Source organism: Phyllobates terribilis, unplaced genomic scaffold (assembly GCF_046119375.1).
Source record: "Phyllobates terribilis strain yellow unplaced genomic scaffold, ASM4611937v1 Scaffold_11__3_contigs__length_659146591, whole genome shotgun sequence".
Lineage (NCBI taxonomy): Eukaryota > Metazoa > Chordata > Amphibia > Anura > Dendrobatidae > Phyllobates > Phyllobates terribilis.
This window is the reverse complement of record NW_027362771.1, coordinates 147,982,912-147,997,679: the sequence shown is the minus strand read 5'-3', so window position 1 is coordinate 147,997,679 and position 14,768 is coordinate 147,982,912.

Sequence of the window (14,768 nt, the reverse complement as noted above, 5' to 3'; positions counted from 1 at the left end):
TGTCTGTTTCTGCTGCTTAAGGGCGGCGCCCGATCACTTCCTGCTTTTTGTACCTGCTGTGGGTCACACCCCTTGTGCGTCCTCAGCCTATTGCTGTCTGTCACCTGGTATATAGCTCAGCTGCTCCCATCTATCCCTGCCTGAGCATAGTGTTTCATTCAGTGTGTGCTTGCACTCTGAAGGTGCCAGGTCCCGTTCTTTGTCTCCTGCTTTGCGGTATCAGTTCCCGTGTCTGAACTGAGTCCTGTCTATGTCTCCTGCCTTGCGGTATCAGCTCCCGTGTCTGAGCTGAGTCCTGTCTATGTCTCCTGCCTTGCGGTATCAGTTCCCGTGTCTGAACTGAGTCCTGTCTATGTCTCCTGCCTTGCGGTTTCAGTTCCCGTGTCTGAACTGAGTCCTGTCTATGTCTCCTGCCTTGCGGTATCAGTTCCCGTGTCTGAACTGAGTCCTGTCTGTGTTCTCTTGTCTGCCTATCCTGGAGGCTGTATTTCCAGGCCTGTCTGAACACGCTCCTAGCCTGTTCCTCCAGCCTTCTAGGGGCCGATTATCTAGACCCGCTCCGGTATCTTGTCTGTCCTGTCTGAACACGCTCCTAGCCTGTTCCTCCCGCCTTCTAGGGGTCGATTACCTAGACTCGCTCCTGTATCTTGTCTGTCCTGTCTGAACACGCTCCTTGCCTGTTCATCCTGCCTCTCTGGGGGCCGTATTCCCAGACCCGCTCCTGTATTCCGCTGCAGTGTCGGTCTCCTCCGTACACTCAGTTCCAGTCTGAACTCTCTCCTATCCTTTACCTGTTTTGCCTCTATGTCCGTTCCCTTCCTTTTTCTGTAGAGTCTGAACTCGTACCTAACTCCTGCTTGTTGTCTCTGTACTCCCGTTTGTGAGTTTGTGGTCCACTCGCTACTTCACTGCAAGTACCCTGTGGGTATCTGGCTCTGCCTTTCCCTTCCTGTCTGTTCCGTGTGAACAGAGCCCTGTCCCCCCTGCTCAGCCTTGCCTGCTCTGACTCCTTTGCTCACCGCTCCGGCGGTTCTAGCCTGCTCTGACTCCTTTGCTCACCGCTCCGGCGGTTCTAGCCTGCTCTGACTCCTTTGCTTACCGCTCCGGCGGTTCTAGCCTGCTCTGACTCCTTTGCTCGCTGCTTCGGCAGCCTTGCTCCGCTCTGACCCTTTTGCTCGCTGCTCCGGCAGTCTCGCTCCGCTCTTATCCTTTTGCTCACTGCTCCGGCAGTCTTGCTCCACTCTTGCTCACCGCTCCAGGCGGTCTCGTCCTGCTTTACTCTTGCTCACTGCTCCGGCAGTCTCGCTCAGCTCTGACCCTTTGCTCACTGCTCCTGGCGGCCTTGTCCTGCTCTACTCTTGCTCACCGCTCCAGGCGGCTTTGTCCTGCCCTGTTCTCGCTCACCTCTCTGGGCGGCCTCACTCTGCTGTGTTTGTCCGCCACATCTGTGGTTCTGTTCCTGAGTCCCAGTGTGTACTGGGTCCTATCCCGCCAGTGTCCCTACCTGCTAGTGCCTCCCTGTCTGCACTCTAGCTGTCCTTGCCTGTACCCCTCTGCCTGTATTGTTCCTGAGTCCCAGTGTGTACTGGGTCCTATCCCGCCTGTGTTCCTACCTGCTAGTGCCTCCCTGTCTGCACTCTAGCTGTGCTTGCCTGTACCCCCCTGCCTGCATACCCGCCTGCCTGCATACCAGTCGTGCCTGCCTATACCCACCAGTCTGTGTGCCAGCCTACCAGTCTGTTCCTGTATTCCCCTGTGTGGGTCAACAGCCGTGTCCGGGGTCTGTCCTGGAGTAGCACCTGGTCCCTCTGCTCGGTTCCTCCTTGGTGCACTGGCGTCGTATGCCGTCGTGCGACCCTGGTCGGATCGGGTGAATACCTAGTTACGCCCCTCCAGGCATTCACTCTCCGCACGGTCCAGTGGAATCACTACAATCACACGCACACGCCGCTCAGCCCGGGCGTGTGCATTACAGCATGCTCAGGCCATGGTTCCCGTTGAGCCCCACGGCCTTCGCTCTCTGAGAAGTTTTCCAGCGAATACATGCATTAAAATAAATAAATAAAAATTTTTTTTTTTTCCTTAGCTGAGTTCCAGGTGAATTACGCACCGTCCAGATGGATCTATCAGCTCTCGTTCCTGCGGATCCGCCAGGTTACTATGGGGATCCAAGACAGTGTCGTGCATTTGTGGAGCAATGCATGCTACACTTTAAGGCCTATCCTCTCTATTTTCCTTCCGATTGGGCTAAAGTGGCCTTTATGATTGACTACCTAGCGGGTGATGCCTTGAAATGGGTCACCCCCCTATGGGAAGCATGGGATCCTGTCGTCCTTGACCTGCAGGCCTTCCTGGTGGCCTTTCGTGGACCCTAACCCTGAAGCCCCTGCTGAAGCTTCACTTCCCAATATCCCGGAGCAGCCCCGACGGGTAATGTGTGTGGGTAGCGCAATAGTCCTCCAGCCCAATGAGACTACTGCCCACCCAGAATCCTCACAGCGTGACTACGCTTTCCGGAATACTTCTCCCAACCTCAAGAGGCAGTCCAGACGTGCTAGACGTAGAGGCAAGCCGTCACGCCAGGGTCTGTCCTCCCTGAGACCTCCTGACCCCAACCTTGAAGTCCCTACTGAAGCTTCATCTCCCTGTATCCCGGAGAAGCCCCAACGGGTAATGTGCGTGGGTAGTGCACCAGTTCTCCTGCCCGAAGAGACTTCTGCCCATCCAGACTCCACACAGGAGAACTTCCTGCACCCGGCATCAGATGCTTCACCCACTTTAACCGGTGTGCATGTCCAAGGATGCTCCAAAGCTGTGGTTACCTCAGAGTCTGTGCACCTCTACTACCTGGTGGAGGACCCCCTGTTGCCTCCTGAATTCTCCGGGATACCACTCGATGACAAATGGAGAGAGACTTCTCTACACCCGGTACTCGATACTTTGTCCGCTTCGTCCTGTGAGCCTGACAATGGGTACCCCAAAGTGGTAGTTACCCCCGAGTCTCTACACCCCTCCGACCAGGCGGAGGACCTCCAGTTGTCTCCAGAACCCTTCGGGGTGCTACCTGGTAGCGAAAGGACAGAGACTCTCCTATACTCTGTACCTGATACCTCGCTCGCTTCGTCCACTGAGTCCAACCTAGTGTACTCCGAAGCAGTGGTTACTCCCGAGTCTCTACACCCCTCCGACCAGGCGGAGGACCTCCAGTTGTCTCCAGAACCCTTCTGGGTGCCACCTGGTGGTGAATGGACAGAGACTTTTCTATATCCTGGATCTGATACCTCGCTTGCTTCGTCCAGTGAGTCCGACCTAGTGTACTCTGAAGCAGAGGTTACCCGTGAGTCTCTACACCCCTCTGACCAGGCGGAGGACCACCAGTTGTCTCCAGAACCCTTCGGGGTGCCACCTGGTGGTGAATGGACAGAGACTTTCCTATACTCAGTACCCGATACCTCGCCTGCTTCGTCCAGTGAGTCCGACCTAGTGTACTCTGAAGCAGATGTTTTCTCTGAGCCTCTGCACTCTTCTGACCCGGCGGAGGACCTCCAGTTGTTTCCTGAATCCTCCGGGGTACCACCAGATAACAAAGAGACAGTGACTTTTCCTCATTATGTACCTGATAACCCGTCTATTTCTTCCTGTGAGCTTGACAAGATGTACCTCGAAGCAGAGATTACCCCCAAGTCTCTGTCCCCCTCCAACCCGGTGAAGGACTTCCAGTTGTCTCCTGTACCCTCTGGGGTGCCACCTGAAAATATGTGGAGAGAGACTTCCTTGTGTGCTGTTCCTGGTACTCCACCCGTTTCGTCTGTTGCTGAGGATGGCTGGATGGGAGGTAGCATCCTAGCTAACCAGATGAGATCAGTTTTTCCTGTGGACAGTGGAAGTGATCTCCTTGAAGTGAACGACTGGTCCTCGAATTCCCTGCGGAAGATTCTGGCAGGCCTGAAGAAGAGGGGGCGTAAGGGGGGGGGTACTGTAACATACCTGGCGGCGTCCTTGCATGGTGGTCCATCTCCCACTGTGCAAGAGCGCGCACTTGATCTCCAGTCCAGAATGTCTCTCTGGCTTCCCTCCATGCTGTCTGTTTGTGTCTGTTTCTGCTGCTTAAGGGCGGCGCCCGATCACTTCCTGCTTTTTGTACCTGCTGTGGGTCACACCCCTTGTGCATCCTCAGCCTATTGCTGTCTGTCACCTGGTATATAGCTCAGCTGCTCCCATCTATCCCTGCCTGAGCTTAGTGTTTCATTCAGTGTGTGCTTGCACTCTGAAGGTGCCAGGTCCCGTTCTTTGTCTCCTGCTTTGCGGTATCAGTTCCCGTGTCTGAACTGAGTCCTGTCTATGTCTCCTGCCTTGCGGTATCAGTTCCCGTGTCTGAGCTGAGTCCTGTCTATGTCTCCTGCCTTGCGGTATCAGTTCCCGTATCTGAACTGAGTCCTGTCTATGTCTCCTGCCTTGCGGTATCAGTTCCCGTGTCTGAACTGAGTCCTGTCTGTGTTCTCTTGTCTGCCTATCCTGGAGGCTGTATTTCCAGGCCTGTCTGAACACGCTCCTAGCCTGTTCCTCCCGCCTTCTAGGGGCCGATTATCTAGACCCGCTCCGGTATCTTGTCTGTCCTGTCTGAACACGCTCCTAGCCTGTTCCTCCCGCCTTCTAGGGGCCGATTACCTAGACCCGCTCCTGTATCTTGTCTGTCCTGTCTGAACACGCTCCTTGCCTGTTCATCCTGCCTCTCTGGGGGCCGTATTCCCAGACCCGCTCCTGTATTCCGCTGCAGTGTCGGTCTCCTCCGTACACTCAGTTCCAGTCTGAACTCTCTCCTATCCTTTACCTGTTTTGCCTCTATGTCCGTTCCCTTCCTTTTTCTGCAGAGTCTGAACTCGTACCTAACTCCTGCTTGTTGTCTCTGTACTCCCGTTTGTGAGTTTGTGGTCCACTCGCTACTTCACTGCAAGTACCCTGTGGGTATCTGGCTCTGCCTTTCCCTTCCTGTCTGTTCCGTGTGAACAGAGCCCTGTCCCCCCTGCTCAGCCTTGCCTGCTCTGACTCCTTTGCTCACCGCTCCGGCGGTTCTAGCCTGCTCTGACTCCTTTGCTCACCGCTCCGGCGGTTCTAGCCTGCTCTGACTCCTTTGCTTACCGCTCCGGCGGTTCTAGCCTGCTCTGACTCCTTTGCTCGCTGCTCCGGCAGCCTTGCTCCGCTCTGACCCTTTTGCTCACTGCTCCGGCAGTCTCGCTCCGCTCTTATCCTTTTGCTCACTGCTCCGGCAGTCTTGCTCCACTCTTGCTCACCGCTCCAGGTGGTCTCGTCCTGCTTTACTCTTGCTCACTGCTCCGGCAGTCTCGCTCAGCTCTGACCCTTTGCTCACCGCTCCTGGCGGCCTTGTCCTGCTCTACTCTTGCTCACCGCTCCAGGCGGCTTTGTCCTGCCCTGTTCTCGCTCACCTCTCTGGGCGGCCTCACTCTGCTGTGTTTGTCCGCCACATCTGTGGTTCTGTTCCTGAGTCCCAGTGTGTACTGGGTCCTATCCCGCCAGTGTCCCTACCTGCTAGTGCCTCCCTGTCTGCACTCTAGCTGTGCTTGCCTGTACCCCTCTGCCTGTATTGTTCCTGAGTCCCAGTGTGTACTGGGTCCTATCCTGCCTGTGTTCCTACCTGCTAGTGCCTCCCTGTCTGCACTCTAGCTGTGCTTGCCTGTACCCCCCTGCCTGCATACCCGCCTGCCTGCATACCAGTCGTGCCTGCCTATACCCACCAGTCTGTGTGCCAGCCTACCAGTCTGTTCCTGTATTCCCCTGTGTGGGTCAACAGCCGTGTCCGGGGTCTGTCCTGGAGTAGCACCTGGTCCCTCTGCTCGGTTCCTCCTTGGTGCACTGGCGTCGTATGCCGTCGTGCGACCCTGGTCGGATCGGGTGAATACCTAGTTACGCCCCTCCAGGCATTCACTCTCCGGCACGGTCCAGTGGAATCACTACAATCACGTGCACACGCCGCTCAGCCCGGGCGTGTGCATTACAATCACTTGTTTATAAGGCTAAATAAACCAGAGGTTTCTCTTGTGTACATTTCAGAGTGCCCTCACTTATTCATAGTATAGGGCCCTCACTATTATTTAACTAATTTAAGGGCAGAGACTACAGAGAAAATGGCCAAGAGACATGGAGTACTAGAAGGCAGCAGTGAGTGCGGCCTACGATCCTCAGGTATGGCTGAACTCTGTGAACCGGAAAAATAAAGCTGCACTAGTCAACTGGATGATGAGCTCAAATATATCACTTGCGCAAGTCAATGGACAAAGGATATATGGTGCCCCCCTCCAGGATGGATTGGAGAAGCTTCTCCAAATGGCTTAGAGATTTTGATTGTCAATATTCCCCAGATTATATAGCAAGAGAAGACTTCTTGCTACTGTACTACTTGGTCCAGTGCAGAATGTGCATCGTATTTCCAAAAATTACTCCTGGGGCTGGGGGCTGTGTCATACGTGCAGGAAGATTCCATGACATGGGCCTCCCTTGACAAACATTATCTACGATGGAGTACTGTAGTAATTGTGGCCCTCAATTCAAGTTTTCAGAGGGCCATCAGTTGGTCATCAACAGTCAGTGTAAATTTCTATTGAATATGTATCCCCTATCTCAGCCACAATGTGGCAAAACCTGTGACAAGGGCCTCCAATGACAAATATTAGTTTGGTATGACTACTGTACACTCCAGATTTGTCAACTGCACAATGTGCATAGGGTTTGTAAAAATTAGCCCTATGGGCTGTGTCATGGTTGACTCACTATTTTGGCTGTGCCCGTGACAGCTAGCTTGGCTTGTGCCATCAGCATCTGAAAATCTGTCAACAAAACCCAAAATGCCAAAAAAAGCCTGTTGTTAAGTGACGTGGACGTGGTGTTGTCAGTGGTGCGCGAGAAGCCACTCAGTCTGTGTTAGGTCAGAAGAAGCTTGATGCATCCACTATGTTCCTGGAAAAAATTCCCGGTCTGGAACGTAAATGTGTGTGGAAGCCAGAAGAGCGAGAGCTGATTCTGTCTTGGATAGCAGACAAGTACTCTACGCACTTGTCAAGCAGCAACAAATCTTCCATGACTACACAGTCTACTGTGGATACACACAAGGCTGGCCCTTCCAATCCTGAAGCTGGTTCTCCTTCCTCCCACCATTATCAGTCACAGGAGACATATGGCCCCAAGCTTGGCCACTCTAAGTATCTGTTTCGTACGTATCCTTTGGTTGGCTCTGGCCTATCACCGTGCAGCATTGAAGTGGGACAAGAGGAGGTGGCGTGCATTGATGCTCAAGTATTTGAGGACCTAAGGCCATAAGAAACTTGGAGGAACGTCATTTACTGTCTCCAGAGGTGGAGGCTGATGAAGATGAGAAACAGTTGCAATCAGGTCAGCCTACAATGTCAACTGGGAAAGAGGATGAGTCAGAAGACGAGGTGGTCGATGATGAGTCCACTGATCCGACCTGGACCGTTGGCATGCATAGACATGACAGCAACACAGAGGAAGATGGATATGTAGCACCAACACAGGCACCAAGGGGTCGTGGTTTGCCCAGAGTGAGAACTGAGTCAACTATTCCCAAGAGCACCCCCGCTGTGCACCAAGTCAGGGCTAGGGGGCGTTCAGCTGCTGTGTGGAATTTTTTTTCTGAAAGTCCTTCAGAGAAAAACATTGTTATCTGTAGTATCTGCCATACCAAGTTGAGCAGAGGCCAGGGCAAAGGCAACCTGAGCACCACCAGTATGAGAAACCACATGGCAGCCAAGCAGCCCAGTAGGTGGGCGGAACACCAGGGTACCAAATCTGCGCCTGCGGGTCAAACCAATAATAATAATAATAATAATACTCTTTATTTATATAGCGCCAACCTGTTCCACAGCGCTTTACAATTCAGAGGTTCATATTCAACAGTCATAAGTAACATAACTAAAGATAATACAATAATTAAAGCAAAAATAATGATGACCCTGCTCGTAAGAGCTTACAATCTACAATGAGGCGGGGGTGACACAAAGTACAGGGGATTATTTACAATGATGGTCCAGCCATCTTGAGGGGATGAGGGATAGATAAAGGCTGCATGAGCTCATCACCAGCCAGTATCTGTAGTGCTTTTGGGTTCGGCGGAGACTTATGCCATGTCGTCTGGGCTATGTCCTTCAGAATCTGCTGTTCAAGAAGCAGGCGCTCATACCTCCTGACCACAACCTGCACTTGCTCACACACAACAAACATCAATCACATCCACTTCCTTGTGCCAGCAAAGCGTCCAATTGTCCGTGCCTGAGAGCTTGGAAAGGATGCATAAATACCCAGCCACGCACCCACCCACAGGCACAAATACTAAACTCGCACATTGCCAAATTGCTAGCTGTGGGGATGTTGCCGTTTAGGCTTGTGGGAACACAGTCTTCTGTGATCTCTTGGCTGTAGCTGCCCCATGATACAGTGTTCCCAGCCGCCACTATTTTGCCCGGTGTGCCGCCCCTGTGTTACACAAACAAGTGACTGTTAAACAATCTGAACTGTGCAGGTCCACCTAACAACAGACACCTGGACAAATTGTTGTGTACAGGGACGATACATTTCTGTCATGGCACACTGGGGGAACCTGGTGGAGGGTGGGACAAAGGCGCAAACTGGAACATCACACATCCCACCCATGCTAAGAAAAGCGGGCCCAACTTCTGTCAGAGTTTCCACCTCTTCATATTCCACTTCCTCTCTCTCCTTCTCCTGCTCCTCATCCTCTGCTGAATTACCCTCACCATCACTGCCAAGCTGGGACCTGTGCAACAGTGCATCGGCAAAGTGGCAAGACGCTCTGCTGAAGCTGATCTGCACACACTGCAACAGAGCTGTGGCAAGCTTTAAAACAACAGACCGATCAGTGGCTCCCCCCGCTGCACCTCCAACCCGGTATGGTCGTCTGCGATAATGGGTGTAACCTAGTGGCGGCTTTAAAGATCGGGAAGCTGGTAAACGTGCCATGCATGGCTTACGTGCAGAACCTAGTTGTTCAGAAATTTCTGAAAACTTTCAGTGACCTGCCGTACCTACTTGAGAAGGTGCGCCGTATTCGCACCCATTTCCGCCATTCCTCTACTGCTTTTGCTTTTACAGCGCTGCAAAAGCGCTTGAATTTGCCAAGTCACTGACTCATTTGCGACCCGCCCACACGGTGGAACTCAACATATCGTATGTTGGCAAGGATTAGTGAATAGCAGAGTGCAGTAGCTGAATACCAGTTTCAGCATGCCGGTCAGACTGAGAGTCAGCCACCACACATAACAACAGTTGGGTGGGTGTGGATCGCAGATATTTGTGAGGTTCTTGAGAACTTTGAGTACTGCACCAACCTTGTGAGCGGTCATCAGGCTATTATTAGCGTAACCATCCCGCTGCTGTGTCTCTTGATACAATCACTGCATAATCTCAAAGAGGAAGCTTTGAGTGCCCAGCATGTTGGTATGGAGCCAGATTTCCCAATGGGTGATACTACCCAGCCTAGCCAATATTCTGAGGCAACATTGGGTGATGAGGAGGAAGATGAGGAGGGAGAGGACTTGTTTTTCTGTGCTACCGAGGGGACTCATAATGCTACAGAGGGGACACCCAACCCAAGCTTTATGTCTGTCCAGCCTGGATGGGCTGGAGAGGAGGAGGTGGAGGAGGAGGAGGCGAGTCAGCGTGAGGAGAGGATGGGTACTGTTTCTACTGTTGGGGACACAGAACATTTGCCTTCTTGCAGCTTGGCCCACATGGCACCGTTCATGTATAAATGTCTGTGGCAAGACCCTCGCGTGATACACATTTTATCCAACAGTAATAATAATAATAATTTTTATTTATATAGCGCCAACATATTCCGCAGCACTTTACAATTAAGCGGAGACTTGTATGTGGCACCCCAGGAGTCAAATTGCCACAGTGGCATTGCCTCCCTCACAAGGGGTGATACCATGGGTCCCCCAATCAGGTTTTGCTAGCATGCAACACTTTCCTGGCTCCAGACCAGCAAGGGGAGCTACTCCCCTTAGCAACTGGGATCTGGAGGCGGGGTTAGTTAGTGTGAGGAGAGTAGAGAGGAGTTGAAGTCAGGATATCGATGAGGAAAGACCTAGGGAGTGGAGCTGCACGGCAGTTCACCCCAGAGGAGAGAAACGCAGAAGAAATGGACACCAGAGTCTGAGGTTGTGGGGCACTGAAGGCCCAGAAGCAGAAACCGGAGGGCAGGAGACTGCAGGTCTCCTGGCCCCATCAGACGCCTGGAGACTCAGCAGCATGATAGGGCCCTGCACCGCCACGTGGGAGCGACACTCCAGGAAGGCCCGAGCTGCCTGCTATACGGGTGAGCACAAAGACATTTTACTCAGGGACGAGGGCCACAGCATAGCTACAAGCAGCACTGCCAAAGAGATTAGCGCAAAGGGAAGGCCTATAACTTCACCTGGCGAGGTGGATTCCCAACTTGCTTCCAGGCCGCCCGGAACTCTACTACCAGCTAGTACTCATGCCCCGGTTTGCCTAACCACTGCAAGTAAAGATAAGAGGAAACCGCCATTAAGTTGTGGACTGATTATTAACTGCACCATCCCCTGCACTACACTGCACAGCAACATCTATAAAATCACCACTTCCTGCCCTGGAGCTAAGCTCTGCCTGTGGAGAGCTGAACCAACTCTGCTGCGTCATCATCGGCTCCAGAGGTTCTGCACCGCAGCGGCGGCTCCATATAGCCGCATACCACAGGTGGCATCACGAACATTATGAGGTCCCTGCTCACAAGCTTACATTCTACATGGAAATGGGGGGACAAAATAGGTGAAAAGTGCTTGTTATTTCAGGTCAGGCAATTATAATAAGTAGGGATTTTCATATAAGACTGCATGATCCGGTCATCAGCCAGTATGTTTAACCTTCGTCAGGCTGCATAATTTTACAACGTTAACAGGCTGCAGAGGTACAATTGTACCTTCATATATACCTCCACTGTGGGAAGACTTTCTCCTTTACTTGGTTTCAGAAACTAAAGTTCATTCAGCTACAAATGTTATGCTGATATCTATTGGCCAGTGTTGTTACTGCTCACTTATGTTGCTGTCAATTAAGTTGATTCAAACTGGGAGTAGCTTCTACTTCTCTTCCTGCCTCCCTCCTCTCAGTAGCCATTTTGCTGTTCATCTCATTGCTGTGAGCACACACATTTCTAGGCTTGTGAAGTCTTTAATTTCTTGGATACGAAGGTAGGAAAGTCTCACAGCATCTAACAGCCAGTTATACCTTCATTCGCCTTATGTGGAGACAGAACAGTCAGAAATTGTCTTTGAGCCTGGACTTGGCTTACATATATTTTGTATGAAATTTATCACTATAGGTATGATTTCTATACTAAAAATGGATAATAATTAGTATCTACATATTGTTTTACGATGTTTTACTTATATTCAGCACAAAATAAAGATGGTGGCTCTGTTACAATTTTCCTATTGGTCGAAAAAACAGTCGAAGATGAAATGAAAATTCTGAAACCGTATACGGTTTACATAATATATAAATGACATTTATAAATAATTATCACTAGAAATAATTTACTTTTTTAGTTGCACTTTAGAATCGAGTTTCATTCTACTTGCCACGTGTTACTGAACTAAATTACAAAGCCAAAATTCATCTACCAAGTCATCATGAGTGATAGTGATGCTGGATCTAGTTTCCGCCATAATCCAAGAAAACGTGTTTGCAGGTTAGTATCATTTTGTGAAAAGCAAATAATGTAGTATTGTGTAGTATTTCGGAAAATTATTTATTTTTCATTTTTTCATATTTACAGATTTACGTCTGACGAAATAATGCAAATGCTAGAAGAATCTGATTCTGAGCATGAGGAAGAACCATATGTTGCATCTGATGATGAAAACTATGTACCACAAGTGGATGTTACTGAAGAAGATTCAGACATTGAACAAGAAATGGTCATAGAGCAGGAAAAAGAATACGACTCAGACGAAAGTGTTGAGGATGAGTCTGTGCCTCAAAGTGCAGGCGACATTTGGACTGCTAAGGATAAAACTCAATGGTGTAGTGATCCACTGCCAAATGCACAAACAAAATCTCGTAATGTCCTACGACAAAGAGGTGGCCCTGCAGCAATCAGCAAGCTGTATACAGCAAAAGAGCTATTCAAGTCAATCATGACTCCTGAGATGTGTGACATCATATTACGAGAAACGAATCGAAAGGCCAAGAGAGTTTGTGATGCTTACAACAACGAACTGGTACAACGTTTTCCTGATTCTTCTGAACGGCCACCACAAAAAACATTCAAGCAATTTACTGAAACTGAACTCCATGCATTTTTGGGCATACTGATTGCTGCTGGTGTGCACAGAGACAACAAAGAGAATCTGGAGGAAATGTGGAATGTTGCTGCTCTGCCTCTTATACGTGCAGCCATGTCTCGTGACCGCTTCAAGATGATACTCAGATTTATCAGATTTGACAACGAAAATACACGTGCAGAACGTGTGCAAACAGATAAAGCTGCACCAATACGGGACATCTGGACAATGCTGAACAGAAATCTGGAGAGAGCCTACAAGCCATATAATTGTTTCACCGTCGACGAGCAATTATTTCCATTTAGAGGCCATACTAAATTTACCCAGTATATACCTTCAAAACCAGCTAAATATGGCATAAAGATTTTCTGGGCTTGTGACTCGTCAAACGCCTACCCATTCCAAGGTCAGCTCTACACTGGGAAACCAACTGATGGTCCTCGACAAGTAAATATTGGTGAACGAACAGTATTGGACCTAGTGAGCTCGTATAAAGGCTCTGGAAGAAATGTCACCACCGATAACTTCTTTACAACCATGGAACTAGCTAAGGTATTGAACTCCTGGAACATGACACTAGTTGGTACAGTGAGAAAAAACAAAAGGTTCCTACCTAGCAACATGCAGCCTGCCAAAGAAAGGCCTGTAAACTCGACAAATTTTGCCTACAATCATGATGCAACAGTCTGTTCATATGTACCAAAGAAGAACAAATCAGTCGTGCTTCTATCATCTATGCACATGATGGGAAAGGTTGAAGAGACACTAGCAGCCGAGCCAGAGATAATAAAATACTACAACAAAACAAAAGGCCGAGTTGATGTTATGGATAAAATGTTGGGAGAGTACACTGTGAAACGACGAACATTACGTTGGCCTCTGGCATTTTTCTACAATATGATTGACATCACTGGGTTAGCATCCTACATCATCTACAGAGAACACAATCCAAGCTTCAGGACAAAGGATCAACGAAGAAAGTTCCTGAAAGATCTCGCAAATCAGCTGTTTGTGCTTGCAATTGAAGATCGTAGTACAAACCGAATGATGATGAGAAACCATTTTCTTCGAGGTGCAGTAGAAATGGTGCTTGGACGATGCATTCTGGTAGCATCGCAAGCAGCAGCTGGCCCTCAAATACCTCATGGTAGTCGTGGACCCTCCCCTGTTGTTGGTAGTTGCTATGTCTTCCGAGACCTGAGGCGAAAACAACGTAAGACTAGAAAGTCTTGTGTGGTTTGTGTGAAACCCATTTGCGATGAACACTCGGTAGCAAAGACAACATGCATTACTTGCGAAGAAAATCAATAAAAAAAGTTTCTTACATTTTCTTTTATAATGTAAATGAACAGTTTTTTTACTTGTTTATAATAATAAAATAGCATTATCATTAAAAAAAATATTCTTTTTTCCTTGCATTATCTTCATTCAAAATATATGAGGGTACATTTGTACCTATGCAGCTTTTTATGGATGCAAAAATATCTCAACCCCTTATCTCGGAAGGGGGTGGAGATATTTTATTGAAATTTGGCCAATATATTCTGGACCAAAACTGCAGAGATGTCACAAAATTTCAGCCCTCTACGGCTTTTTGAAAAAAAGTTATTGCAATTTTAAAACGGAATAGTTACAATTGTACGTACTCAGCCGGACGAAGGTTAAGTGCAATAATCAAGTATTGAGTGCAGTTATCGTGTACATGGAGGGTGTGGAGACAGATGAATAGTAGGGTGCAGATTCATAATAATATTTAGAAGGAGGGAACAGGGGAAAGTTAGTTTACTGAGTAGTTGAGGTGGTAGGCTTGTTTAAAGAGATGGGTTTTTAAAGTACGCTTGAAGACGTGTTGGCTAGGCATCAGTTGGATTGTCTGGTGTAGAGCATTCCAGAGAACTGGTGCAGCACGAGAGAAGTCTTGGAGATGGAGGTGCGAGGTTCGAATTATGGGGGATGTTAGTCTTAGGTCATTAGTAGAACTGAGGGCACGTGTAGGGCTCATACTGCATGTGGTGCTCATACTCAATACTGAATAAATCAAAATTTTTGAAAAATTTGTTTCCATATTTTCATCATTTTCATGTCATTAACATGTCTCTCCATCCTGTGATTTTCATTAGTCCATAATTTTTTATTCTTGTTGTATTTTCATTGTTGAGGAGTGTAGATTAATAAATTAGACTTTGCTTAATCTACATGTTGACTAAAATGATGCTATTTTTGATAAATATGGGCCAAAGTGCTATATTCGGTAATCATGTATCAATATTATCTGGTGATTAACATTATGTTCATGATTTTCTGGTTAAAGTATGGCAAACATTGTATGTTAAATGGCATATTGGAGAAATAGAATGTTTTTTTTCTTTGACTTTTTATGATTTTCATGACATCAAAAATATGAATTTC